Source organism: Ursus maritimus, unplaced genomic scaffold, assembly GCF_017311325.1.
Source record: "Ursus maritimus isolate PB19 unplaced genomic scaffold, ASM1731132v1 scaffold_25, whole genome shotgun sequence".
Taxonomy (NCBI): Eukaryota; Metazoa; Chordata; class Mammalia; order Carnivora; family Ursidae; genus Ursus; species Ursus maritimus.
In genome coordinates, this window is record NW_024425008.1 from 9,512,119 (window position 1) to 9,526,085 (window position 13,967).

General features: G+C 46.9%; 1 long non-coding RNA gene across 1 annotated transcript; it reads right to left on the reverse strand.

Moving 5' to 3' along the window:
* Positions 1-1,527: 1,527 nt before the first annotated feature.
* LOC103669840 lies at positions 1,528-13,949 on the reverse strand. Its single transcript, XR_570426.2, has 3 exons — positions 13,866-13,949; positions 3,261-3,416; positions 1,528-1,856 (listed from the first exon to the last, which is right to left on the reverse strand). It is a non-coding gene; the product is annotated as an uncharacterized LOC103669840 (long non-coding RNA).
* Positions 13,950-13,967: the final 18 nt, after the last annotated feature.

Genomic DNA, 13,967 nt, shown 5'->3' on the forward strand with positions numbered 1-13,967 from the left:
CAGCAGCTGAGACGAACACCCACTTATTACGTTACAGTGCAGGGCAGAAGTCCAGGCAGGCTTCCCCGAGTTGTCTGCTTAGCGTTTTACAAGACCAAAATCGAGTGTTCAGCCAGACGGGGCTCTCCTTCGGAGCCCGTGGTAAGAAATCTTCAAATTCCCCTCCCGCTTCAAATCTCTGATTCCTCCTCTGTGATGAGCAGAGAACATTCTTTGCTTCCAAAGGGCTCATATGATGAACTTAGACACACCTGCATAACCTCCCTCTGTCATATAACTGAACATAATCATGGAAGCCGTATCTCAGCGTATCCACAGGACCCACCACACCCCAAGGGCGGGACAGTATGTGAGGGTGAGGCTCCCTGGGCACCGTGCTTAGAAATGCACCCTACTCCAGAGACCAAACCTGACGGCCAAAGGGGAAAAAGCAAGTTGGCAGAGAAACAGGCCCTCTGGGAACTGGGAGTGGGGCGAGGGAGGGCAGGGCACAGAGTCCAGAACAGTGGGTGGTCTTGCAGAGCGTTCTGCTGGGCCTCGGCATGGACTGAGGCCAACCCGTCCAATCTTCCAGATCCAGGGCAGACCCACGTGCCCTTGTGGAGACCCGGACCTCCAGTGAAAGCAGGGGCATTTACCTTCAGCTCCAAGGAGGGCCTTCAGAAGTTGTAATGAAGGCCTTGAAGTTGGAGGCATTATTTTGGGAATGTGTGCATTTGGGGGGGAGAGGATTCACTGCCTTTATCAGATTCTCCAAGGCATCAAGGAAAGAAAAGAAAGAAAAAGAACCAAGTATTGATTAATGCCCCAAGGGGTGTATTCCTATGGCTAGGTAGCAACCATGCTTCAGTGACCCAACGAGACACCGCCGGCGGACATGCAGGAGTTGCTTAACTTTTTCCAACGTCCATAGCACTACACTCCTAAGTTTGGTTCTTGTTGGAAACCAGGATCTTGTCAGGCTGCTGACAGCACCTAGGACAGAGCGTGCAGGGGTGTAGGTCTGCGATTGGGTCAGTGTCATGTTGGAAACCCTTGTCTCTCCATAACCCTCAGGACAGAACCTGGGTAGAGTGATGGAGTCAGAGACTCAAGAATCAAGAGCCCGGTTAGAAGGTATTTGCTGCTGGACATTATCCTTTGGCAGAAAAGATGATGCCAGCCTGGCCAGCAGCTTGGCCTCTCTGGGTGCCAATGTGCACAGAAGGCCCACAGGAAAGGGGTGCTGTTCCCCCGCTAGCCTGCTGCAGGACTCCCCCAGTTGTCATCCATGGCAGGGTAGCCTGGTCTTTCCAGGCTATTCAGAACCTGTCCTGCCCTGAGGCCTCCTCCCTACACCAGGTTCTCTGCAATTTGGTTCTTCCTGTCCCAGGCTTGGAAGCAACCCCACCTCCCTGCCCAAGGCTCTTGGCCAATGTTCCCTTATTTGTAAATAGGGGACAGTGGTGGTTACCTTCTTCTGGGGTTATGGCAATTAAAGCAATTGATACATGTTAAATGCTAAGCATAGTGCCTAGAATGGCAGAGCACTGGGTAAAATCAAGCTGTCCTGATTATTTTAAGGATTGCTTATCATAAGCTAGGAGTCCTTTGTATTTCTGGTAAACAGAAAGGACTGCTGGCTGGAGCACAGGCCCCGGAGCACAGGCCCTGACTTCCCCGTCACACTTCCACGTACTGGGTGGGAGCCCAAGAAGGGGGCGGGGGTCTGTTACCCAGGGCCAGTTACCTCCGACTTTGGAAACAGTCCAGACCACCACAGGGGATCCCAGCAGGCTGGAGGCCTTCAGTGTCCCCAGCAGGGATCCCGGGGAAGTCGTGGCCTGGCTCAGGGCAGCTGTGGGCCAGAGTGAGTCCTGAGGAAGAAGAGAGGGTGAGTGCGCAGGGTCAGAGATCAGAGGTCAGCAGGGGTCAGAGGCCCCGTCCTCCCCATTCCATACAACGCTGCTGTTTGTGCTGGGGAAGTTGGGAGGGTCCCGGTTGTCCACGCCAGGAGAGCGAAAGGTAAGTGGCAGTGTTGGCAACGACTGGAACAAGTATTAGATACTCACCTAGTGACCCTGACAATTTCAAAAACACAGTTTTCAAGGGTGGAGAAAGCAAACCGATGAGGTCAGCAGCATACTATTCCGTATGTCAATTAAAACACAGGCAAACAAAAAGCCGACACCCATTTTGCAAAAATGCATATGAAACACAGATACGGGGCGACTGGGTGGCTCAGTCCTAAAGTCTGCCTTTGGCTCAGGGCGTGATCCCAGAGTCCTGGGGCTTGGGCTCCCTGCTCTGCTGGGAGCCTGCTTCTTCCTCTCCCACTCCCCCTGCTTGTGTTCCCTCCCTCGCTGGCTGTCTCTGTCAAATAAATAAATAAAATCTTGAGAGAAAGAAAGAAAGAAAGAAAGAAAGAAAGAAAGAAAGAAAGAAAGAAAGAAAGGAAGGAAGGAGGAAGGAAGGAAGAAAAAGAAAGAAAGAAAGAAAGAAAAAGAAAGAAAGAAAGGAAGGAAGGAAGGAGGAAGGAAGGAAGAAAAAGAAAGAAAGAAAGAAAGAAAAAGAAAGAAAGAAAGGAAGGAAGGAAGGAGGAAGGAAGGAAGAGGGGGTGTTAAAAAGAAAACCATAGGCCCAAAATGGCGTCACTTTGGTTAAAGCTCCAAGTGTAAACCGAGACTTAATACCTAACCCGACTGCAGTTTCAGTCCCCCAGGAATATAGCCCTTAACCAGTCCACATGGGATTTCCCAGAGAGCACTAGGAAATTTACTGAGGGGCCCCTTCCATTTCCCCTAGGAGGGCGACCTTGCCTAAAACAACGGTTTCTCTGCTAATAATTTCTTTTTTTCTGCTCTCTACCTTTTAAGAACTTTAATTTTCTGTAGCCCTTGGGAGCTCCCCTCTCCTCGCTAATTGGGAGGCTGGCCAAAATCATGAATTGACTACTAATAAAGCCAGGTAGATCTTTAAAATGTACTCGGTTGAACTCTTATTATATAACGAAGGCAAAAGGGAAGATAAACAGCGAGAATAAAGAGCTAAGACTGGACGGAGAGCTCACACAAACTAATGAAGAAAACGGGCCCAAACGGAAGAATTTTGTTAAAACCAATGTTCTTTTCTGAGACCCAAGAGGACAAACTATGAAAGTCTGGTTGGACAGGACACAGGACACGTAGGTGAAAACCAAGGAGGTAAAGCTAGAAATGGACTCTGTCCCTCTGCAGCCACCTCCTCGCCCCCGCCCCCCCAGCCCCTCTGAGAGCACTCACCTGCCCACAGCACCTCCGTGGCTTTGGCCAGGCTCACTGCCATTACTTTGGATCCTGGTATCTTAGAAGTCAGGGAAGAGGCTAAGGTGGCTACTGGGAAGAACTCCACGGAGCAGCAAGTGACAAGCACCCCCGGAGTCCAATCTGCAGAGAGGGCTGTTCACAAAATTCAACCCGAGTTAAGTTTGAAGATCTAATTGGCTTTATTCAGTGAATCATGCCTGTATCGGGCTGAAAGGACTTCACCACCTCCATCTTGGCCTCAGTTCTCCTTTCTAGTGATTAGGTTCCTCTTACAGCTTATCTTTTAACTCAGGCAGAAGCCTGGGTGGGCAAAGCATCCCACAGTGGGAACCAAACCACCCCCCCCAGCAATAAAGACCCCCTGCGATTGACCCCCAAGGCAATGACCTTCACGGCCCATCTGCAGGACTCACTGACTTTGTCCCACATTTTCCTTATATAAACCTGGAAATGTTTTCAGCACTTTGGAGACAGCCTTTGGGACGCTAGTCCGCTGTCTTCCCCGTGTTGGCCTCACTGAAATAAATCCCTTTCTTGTTTCATTCTTGCGCTCTCTCTCGCCTTTGGATTTTGTCAGCAGTGAGTGGCTGAGGCTGGGGCTCTTGTGCCCTGCGCCCTGACCCCTGGTTGCAGGGCAGCAGCCCATCGAGCAAGTACAGAGATGCTCTGAGAAGCTGAGCCAACATGAAGGCTTTCTTAAGAAGGAAAAGGTGAGCTAAGGCATCGTCAGCAAAAGAAAAGGAAGGGTTGTTTCAGGCCAGGACATCGGGGGAAAACAAGGTTTGTATCACGCAGATGGCAGATGACCTCACTAGTGCTGAGCAGGACATGTCAGGTGGACTTTCAAAAGGTCACCTTCCTGGGAGAGGTTGACATTGTGATGAAGTCTTGGTGTGCTGCGGTGGGGTGCAAACGACTCCAACGGGGGCTTGTTTCTTTTTGAACAAGATGGAGCTTTGATGGGGGGGAGAGGGACACCAGAAGAACGGGTGTCATGCCCACAGCTTTGAAAAACTCCAGGGGCTCCACTCTGAGCTTGTCAGGGCAGCAGGTCCGGGAAGGGCCCTGGAAAGGGTTAAGGGAGGGTGGGGAGTGGACTTTATTTCTCCAAGCAGGCTGCTTTCTTCCTCCCAGAAACCCCAGGGCCAACTGCTTAGCTATTTCTAGGACTTTCTTAAATTTCCAGAGAGCAGTTTAAAAGGCACCAGAATTAGGAAATAAGAACCAATTATGTTTTAAGGCATATGCTGTTGTCAAGCTGCCCTGGGTTCCTGTTCTCATGCCACCCCCTTGATGAGGAGAACAAAGGCAAGAGAAACGTAGCTTAAATTAAACCTCCTTACAGCTTGTAGCTCACTGATAGATACCTGAAATGTGTATAGCATGACCTTCCTCAAGGAATTCATGGCTGCCTTAATGCCTTAATGTTTACGTTTTATTAAGGACTAAAAGTAACGCTATCTTAACAGCAGCTAGCCCCTCAAGGTCCTGAAAGCCTTGCTTCCAAATTCCTTAAAGACTTACACTATCCCTAACTCCCACTAATTAAAAAGTATATAATCATCAGTCACTCCCCACAATCCCACTGCAGCTCTTTCTGCCTACGGGTCCTGTCCCCGTGCTATAATAAAAACACCTTTTTGCACCGTAAAACGTCTCAAGAATTCTTTCTAGATCTGTTGGGCTCAAGGATCCCACATCATCCTCACTTAAGACAATGAGAACAAAGAGATTACTATCCCCGTTTTATAGATGAGGGAACACCTCTGGCACAGAGGGGCAGGGGTTCGCCCCAAGTCCAGCTGCTTCCAAAGCCTGGGCTTGGAATGATTCCGATTTGGTTCCTCCTGACACTTGTCCTTTCCCCCTGCCTAGCTCGCTTCCACCCAGGCTTGAACAAGGCTCATCGTCTGAGAGTCCAAGGGCCAAGGGGGAGGAGCAGGCTAGAGTCCCTTCTCTCCCAACAGACCTGATAAGAAACAAAAGATAGTTCTGGAAGTGGGTTCACATGGCCTTCCCTTGCATGCACTGAGCCCACCACCCACGAGAGGTTGGAAGCCACGGGAAAGAGCAGCCTCTGCCCACACCTCCCTGTCTTACCCAGAAGCAGATTTTCTGTGTAATGGACCCGGAGGTCTGAGCTTGGATGTGTTTTCCAGAAAATCTAACTCTGGATATTTATAGCAACTCCCTCTTTGAGTGGAGCACAATCAGATCGGTTTTGCATTTACTGGAAACTGGAAACTGAAACTGGAAACTGAAACAAGAATTGTTACAAGGGTTTTTGGGCTGGCCAAGAAATAGACATTGACCTGGTGAGGGGAGGGGCCTGGATGTAGAGAGCAAGATGGAGTCACTCATGTCACGCAGCGATGCAAGCAGCCAAGGTGTTGCCTCTAAGACCAGACGTCACCCAAACCCAGCACAGGCTGATGACACACCCAGAACAGAGAACCAGCAGGGCCAGAGGTCTGCCCAGGTCCAGGACTGATTAAATCCCTTAAAAAAGGGAGGATTTTTATAGCAAACTGGCAGACTTTCAGATGCCCATACTTTCATGTCTGGCCACATCACAAAGGCAACTGCCGTCAAAGGCTCTGCCTGATTGAGCTCTGAACATAACAGAGAGCCTCTCTACTTGGATAGACCAAGCAGCAGGGACCGGACAGAGGCCTCATCCCAACTGTGCGTTCGTGGACTGACTTCGCATTTGGTTTGTAAACTTTTCTTTTTTTTTTTTAAAGATTTATTTATTTATTTGAGAGAGATAGCACAAGAGCACGAGACGGCAAGTGCAAGGAGGGGCAGAGGGAGAGAGAGAAAGAATCCTCAAGCAGGCTCCTGGCTGAGCGTGGAGTCCGACGTGGGGCTTGAGGTGGGGTTGGATCCCATAACCCTGACGTCATGACCTAAGCCGAAACCAAGAGTTGGACACTCAACCCCCTGAGCCACCCAGGCGCCCCTCATTCATTAACTTTTTACCTCTTGTTCTATCTTGTTCGTTGTGCCTTATACTTTTCTTTGTGTGCCATGGAAGCAGCCAAGGTAGAGACATAGTGAAATGTCATTGAGTTTGGAATCCCGAACCTACTTTATAATTGCATTAACTTTCTTCTGTAATTGAATGAAGTTGGCACTGGGGAAAGATACATGCATGTGTGCACTGTCATAGTGTACTCGTGACATGGACGTTCTAGGCAAGGGTTTTATTTTATTTTATTTATTTTTTAAAATTTTATTTATTTATTTGACAGAGAGAGAGATAGCAAGAGAGGGAGCACAAGCAGGGGGAGTGGCAGAGGGAGAGGGAGAAGCAGGCTCCCCACTGAGCAGGCAGCCAGGATCCCAGGACCCTGGGATCATGACCTGAGCCGAAGGCAGACGCTTAACCAACTGAGCCACCCGGGCATCCCCAAGTTCATTAATCTTGATGTGCCTTAGTTTGGTGACACATAGGCAACTCAGAAAGCATGCCTATTATTACATTTACTGTTTCTTGCCCCTAACGGAATAAGTCCCGTGAAAGTACAGATCTTCTGTCTTTTTCTCTTGGGTCCGTACTCAGGAGCTCAGTAAATGTGTTTTTTTTTTTTTAAAGATTTTATTTATTTGACAGAGATAGAGACAGCCAGCGAGAGAGGGAACACAAGCAGGGGGAGTGGGAGAGGAAGAAGCAGGCTCATAGCGGAGGAGCCTGACGTGGGGCTCGATCCCGGAACGCCGGGGTCACGCCCTGAGCCGAAGGCAGACGCTTAACCGCTGTGCCACCCAGGCGCCCCAGTAAATGTGTTTTGAATGAAAGAACAAAGAAGGAGGAGAGAGAGGAAAGTGAGCATCTCAGTGTGAAGTTGGGGAAGAAGGGACGGGCAGGGATGGAAGCAGCAGCAGAATCAGGAGGCAGGAGAGGCCTCTGTGGAGACATCCTTGAATGCTCCGAGCAATGGGTTTTGCCTCTTATGCAAGACGAGAAAGTGAGGTGGCCAGACCCAGGGCCCTGTCCAGCCCCCAGCCCCCTGTCTCATCTAGCTTTCGAACAACAACCCAAACAGTTCAGCAAAAACTGCTGCAATTTCACTGCGATCCAGCATGACCACTGTCCTTGGGACAAGCAGGGGAGAGGTTTGCAGAGCTAGGTTGCCGGAGCAGCCATGGGATCAGTTGGTAATGGCTCTACCTTCCCAGCAGAATTCAAGGCATCAAGGACATTCCCCATCGGGAGAGACAGACAGATTGGTTTCTTGGAGTCCCACTAGAAGGTAGCTGGAAAGACAATGTGTGGAACAGGGGGACAAGAATGGTCCCATCAGAACACGTGTGGCATTAAAACACCATGAACAAGGTTAAGAGACAAGTGACCTATTGAGGTGGGAAAAAAACCCCTCAGTCTTTGCACTGTTTAGTATCCCCACTGTCAAGAGTTCTTATAAATCAATTTTTGTAAAAAAAAAACTATTTTAAAAAAGAAACTCTAGGCTAGTTTCCAAGGAGAGAATTACATATGGCCAATAAATCTTTGGAAAGATGTTCAATCTCATTAATAGTAAAATAATTTTTTAAAGGCGATAACAAGGTGTGGGTGGGTGGGTGTGGGTGTTTCATGCACTATGAGTCCATTAGTCAGGGTTTGGTCACAGGTAACAGAAGTCACTCCAGCTAACTGAAGCAGAATGCGTTTTAACACAGGGAGTTAGGTGCCTTCAAAATTGTTCCAAGACTGGAGGTTCTAGGTTGAATTCCCAGGAAGGACACCCTCCTCAGCACGACACTGAAGTCTTGGACCACCAAGGGTACAGCAACGGCTACCATGATCAAGAAACTGGGGTATCAGAAAGCCCCCGTCCACCTGTCGGCTCTAGAACCAAACTGCCTCCGATGTCATGTATGCCAGAATAAGGCAGCTTGTTAAGAACTGGGACTCTGCTGTACCAAAAACCAAGGTGCCACTCTTTCTCTGATTGACTCATTTTGCTTAGCACAATACCTTCTAGTTCCATCCACATTGTTGCAGATGGTAAGATTTCATTCTTTTTGATGACTGAGTAATATTCCAGTGTGTGTGTGCGTGCGTGTGCGTGTGTGTGTGTACACACACACTACATCTTCTTTATCCATTCATCTGCTGATGAATGGACATCTGGGCTCTTTCCATAGTTTGGCTATTGTGGACATGGCTGCTATGAACATTGGGGTGCATGTGCCCCTTCGGATCACTACATTTGTACCTTTGGGGTAAATACCTAGCAGTGCCACTGCTGGGTCATAGGGTAGCTCTGTTTTTGCCTTTTTGAGGAACCTCCATACTGTTTTCCAGAGTGGCTGCACCAGCTTGCACTCCCACCAACATTGTAGGAGAGTTCCCCTTCCTCCGCATCCTCTCCAAGATCTGCCGTTTCCTGACTTGTTCATTTTAGCCATTTCTGACCTGTGTGAGGTGGGATCTCATTGTGATTGATTTGTCTTTCCCTGATGCTGAGTGACGTGGAGCATTTGGAAACCGTTTCCGTGCTGTGGCTAGTCAACTTCTGACACCAGCTGTGTGAGGTTTTCCACACCAAACAATGCTCCCTCTGTGGACAGCAGTTCAATGTCTTGCAGTGTTACTCAATTCTGATACTAACTGCAGTTAACCCTCGAGGTTAAGGGCTCGGGCTCATAACACTGTCTCCCTTAGATGCTAATCCTAAGAAATGGGTCCCAGGTTACCCACAAGTTCTGTCCATCTTGGCTACACATTGGGGGTTCCTATGACCCCCTCCTTGGGTTGGACAACTGTATAGAAGGCTCACAGAACTTGGGAAAATGCTCGACTTACTATTACTGATTAATTGCGAAGTCTTTTAAAGGGTACAAATGAACAGTCGGATGAAAAGTTATATAGGGTGAGGGCCTGAGCACAGGATCTTCTTTCCGCCTCATGGTTTGGGTGTGCCACCATTCCAGCCTATGGATGGATGTGTTCTTGTCTACTAACCCGGTAGTTCTGAGAACCCCACATTTCAGGGACTTTACGGAGGTTTCCTTACGTAAGCATGATCAACTTAGTCTTCTGTCCCTTTCCCCTCCCTGGAGGGTGGGACTTAAAGTTCTACGCTTCTAATCATGGCTTGGGGTTTCTTTTTTTTTTAATGTTTTTTTATTATATTATGTTAGTCACCATACAGTACATCCCCGGTTTCCGATGTAAAGTTCGATGATTCATTAGTTGCGTATAACACCCAGTGCATGATGCAATACGTGCCCTCCTTACTACCCATCACCAGTCTATCCCATTCCCCCACCCCCCTTTCCCTTTGAAGCCCTCAGTTTGTTTCTCATAGTCCATAGTCTCTCATGCTTCATTCCCCCTTCTGATTACTCCCCCTTTCTTTATCTCTTTCTTCCCCTACCGATCTTCCTAGTTCTTATGTTCCATAGATGAGAGAAATCATATGATAACTGTCTTTCTCTGCTTGACTTATTTCACTTAGCATTATCTCCTCCAGTGCCGTCCATGTTGTAGCAAATGTTGAGAATTCGTTCTTTCTGATAGCTGAGTAATATTCCATTTTATATATGGACCACAACTTCTTAATCCAGTCATCCGTTGAAGGGCATCTCGGTTCCTTCCACGCTTTGGCTATTGTGGACAATGCTGCTATGAACATTGGGGTGCATATGGCCCTTCTCTTCACTACGTCTGTATCTTTGGGGTAAACACCCAGTAGTGCAATGGCTGGGTCATAGGGTAGCTCAATTTTTAACTTTTTAAGGGACCTCCACACTGTTTTCCAGAGTGGCTGTACCAACTTGCATTCCCACCAACAATGTAGGAGGGATCCCCTTTCTCCACATCCTCTCCAACAATTGTTGTTTCTTGCCTTGTCTATTTTTGCCATTCTAACTGGCTTAAGGTAGTATCTTAGTGTGGTTTTGATTTGAATTTCCCTGATGGCTAATGATTTTGAACATTTTTTCATGTGTCTGTTAGCCATTTGTATGTCTTCATTGGAAAAGTGTCTGTTCATATCTTCTGCCCATTTTTTGATTTGTTTGTTTCTCGTGTATTGAGTTTGAGTTCTTTGTAGATCTTGAATACCAGTTTTTTATCTGTAGTGTCATTTGCAAATATATTCTCCCATTCCGTGGGCTGCCTCTTAGTTTTTTTGACTGTTTCCTTGGCTGTGCAGAAGCTTTTTATCTTGATGAAGTCCCACAAGTTCATTTTATCTTCTGTTTCTCTTGCCTTTGGAGATGTGTCATGAAAAAAGTTGCTGTGACCGATGTCAAAGAGGTTGCTGCCTGTGTTCTCCTCTAGGATTTTGATGGATTCCTGTCTCTAATCGAGGTCTTTCATCCATTTGGAGTTTATTTTTGTATATGGTGTGAGAGAGTGGTCAAGTTTCATTCTTTTGCATGTAGCTGTCCAATTTTCCCAGCACCATTTATTGAAGAGACTGTCTTTTTTCCACTGGATATTTTTTCCTGCTTTATCAAAGATTAGTTGCCCAAGGAATGGCTTGGGGTTTCTGGTGACCAGCCCCCAACCAGGGGCCCACTAAGAATCAGCCCATTAGAACAAAAGATATTCCTGTCATCCGGGAAATTCCAAAGGATTTAAGAGCTCTGCGTAAAATACTCCACATGCTCACCTCTAACCACACCCTCTTTCCTAATCTCTGGAAACCACTAATCTGTTCTCCATCCTGTAATTTTGTCCTTTCAAAACTGTTACATGCCCTGTAGACAAGGGCTTTCTTCACTCAAAACAATACCCTTTAGGTCTATCCAAGATGTGTGTGCCATTAGCTCATTGCTTTCTATTTTTGAATAGATGTACCATACGTGTTCCCCCCAGCTTTACTGAGATATAACTGGCATACAACTTTTTGTAAATTTAAGGTGTACAACATAATGATTTAATATATGTATATATTACAAAATGATTACCACATTCCACAGTTTAACCATCCACCTATCATAGGACATTTTGGTTATTTCCAGTTCGGGGTTTGTAACAAAAAAAGCTGCTGTGAACTATGAACAGATGCCATATGACAAAGTCAGTACTCGCTGTCACTTCCGGTGCTGGGTTCAACTACAAAAGTGTGCAGGGGGAACCAACCCTCAAGCTAAGATCAACGGCTTTCTCATTCATTCATTCATTCATTCATTCATTCATTCAACAGACATCTATGACTCACTATGTCAGCCAGACACTGACTAGGCATGTTAGGGAATACCAAGATGAATTTGAGGGAAATTCTTTGAGGAACTTGTAATCTAGGAGAACTAAGACAAGAAAGTAAATTTTCCGATCTAATGCAGAGCTGAAAGTGCTATACTCCATAGAGAACACTCTGGGAATCCGAAGAAGGCGATGCTTGTTGAAATAAATTATTATAAGTCCAAATTATACTTTAACTTCAGCCACAAGTTGTAAGCAATGTTCTGCAAGGAAATCCTCTCTCAGCCTCTTGAATTTCAATCCTTTCATACTTAGAACTAGCTGTTGAGCTAAGTGTCAAGAAGCTGATTTGGAGACAATTTCTTTGTTAGGTCTAACACTCTCCAAGGAACCTGCTTTGGAGAGCAAGGCAACTGTACACTTACTGTTTTCTTCTCCATCTTTGTGCCTCCACTAAAACTGACTCAGAAAGAATGCCATTTTAAAATCTCATCCATTCAGTAGGGGAAGAAAGGGATAAAGAAAGGGGGGGTAATCAGAAGGGGGAATGAAACATGAGAGACTATGGACTATGAGAAACAAACTGAGGACTTCAGAGGGGAGGAAGGTGGGGGAATGGGATAGACTGGTGATGGGTAGTAAGGAGGGCACGTATTGCATGGTGCACTGGGTGTTATACACAACTAATGAATCATCGAACCTCACATTGGAAACCGGGGATGTACTGTATGGTGACTAACATAATAAAATAAAAAATCATTATAAAAAAAAATAAAATCTCATCCATAACCGTCAGGGGGAACACACCCCCTCATATTTTGAAAAAATAATGAATAAACAAAAACACCATCTAATCTGATGTCAAAATTTCCATCTCACATGCAAATTTTTAACTTCTCCCTTTTCCCCAGCTTAGGTCTGATCCAGGCTCTGAAACATAAAGCTGGGTAGATGGGAGGTAATCTGCTCATCGCCTCTTTTTTCGTCTACTTCCTCTCCGTATGGCTGCTTCCTCTCCATATGGCTGCTTTCAACTGAGCAAAGCCATAAGAGATAAAGGGGTGAAAAGCTCTTTTAACTTAGCTGGTGCTGTTTGCAAATCTTTCTTGGCTGTCCAATAGAGTTGTCTCCTCCAACACGGAGGATGTCCAAACAAAAGCTACTCTTTCCTCTCCTAGAATGCTATCATGGTTAACTTCATGTGTCCACGGTGCCTGGAAATTTGGTCAAACGTTATTCTAAGTGTTTCTGTGAAGGTGTTTTTGGGATGAGATCAACATTTAAATCTGTGGACTCTGAGTAAAGCAGATTACATTCCACAGTGTGGGTGGGCTCCATCCAACCAGTCGAAGGCTTTAGTAAAACAAAGACTGAGATCCTCTGAGCAAAAAGGGATTCTGCCAGTTGTCTGCCTTGGGACTTCTCCCTGAGTCTTCAGCCTGCTGGCCTACCTCATCCAAGTTTGGATATGTCAAGCCTCCACAATCACTGCGAGCCAATTTCTTAAGACAAATTTCTCTCTCTGTATATACATATCCTGTTGCCTCTGTTTCTCTGGAGAACCCTGACTAATACAGATGCTTTTGCCAGTTTTTCAGAGACCTCCACTGAGAATCTCCACCATGCCCCATTTTGACCCCAAGTCCCACTTCAGGGGCCCTATTTCTAGCTGGTTTCTGCTGAGGACCTTTTTGCCACCAAACAGCCTTGTTAGGCAAGGTTCTGTCAGGACAACGCTGCAATCCTCCAAGGTGTGTAACTAGCCCAGAGGGGACAGGAACCTTTGTTCTGCCATGTAGGGACATGCTGTCCTTCCTCCTCACTCTGCCATCTGCACAGCTTCAGTCTCTAGTCATCCGACTTCTTTAGACACTACTCAGGCACAGGCTTTATGTACCCAGGCCCTTGGGGATACACTGGCAAGTTTCCTCCAGAAATAAGTTCTGTCCCATGGTGGCTCCGAGGCAGGGTGGGGAGGCTCACTTGACCTAAACTTTATGAATTCCTTTAGGACTTGTCAAGGTCACCAGCCAGAGACAGCATATGGGAAAAATTTCCCAGATGGTGTGGTGATGCCCACATCGAAAAGGTGACTGTCTACTGTGAAGCTGATCTCTCTGCATATAACAAAAGAGCCAGTTCAGCTTGGCAATTAAAGCATGAGCTTTGGAGTCAGACGGACATAGCCTAACCATCAGTGAGCAATAGGTAAGGCATGAAAAAAACAGAGAAAACAGCACCTCTGCTACAGGCTGGTTGGATTGTAAATTAGATGCTAAAACTTTTGCAAGGCTCCAGGCACACAGTAGGTACTTTATTCGTGGACAGCCACTGCACTACAACTAGACCAAGAACAGAAAAAAACATGTTCCGGTGCGCCAGCAGGCACTGAGCCGGATGCTGCACCGCCGACTCACCTGCTCCACCTGCTCCCTAAGCCCGGCGAGGGGGAGTACCACCGGCGCAGCCTCACCCACGCTCCCTTTCACCACTCTTTGCACCAGCCCTGCAGAAATCTG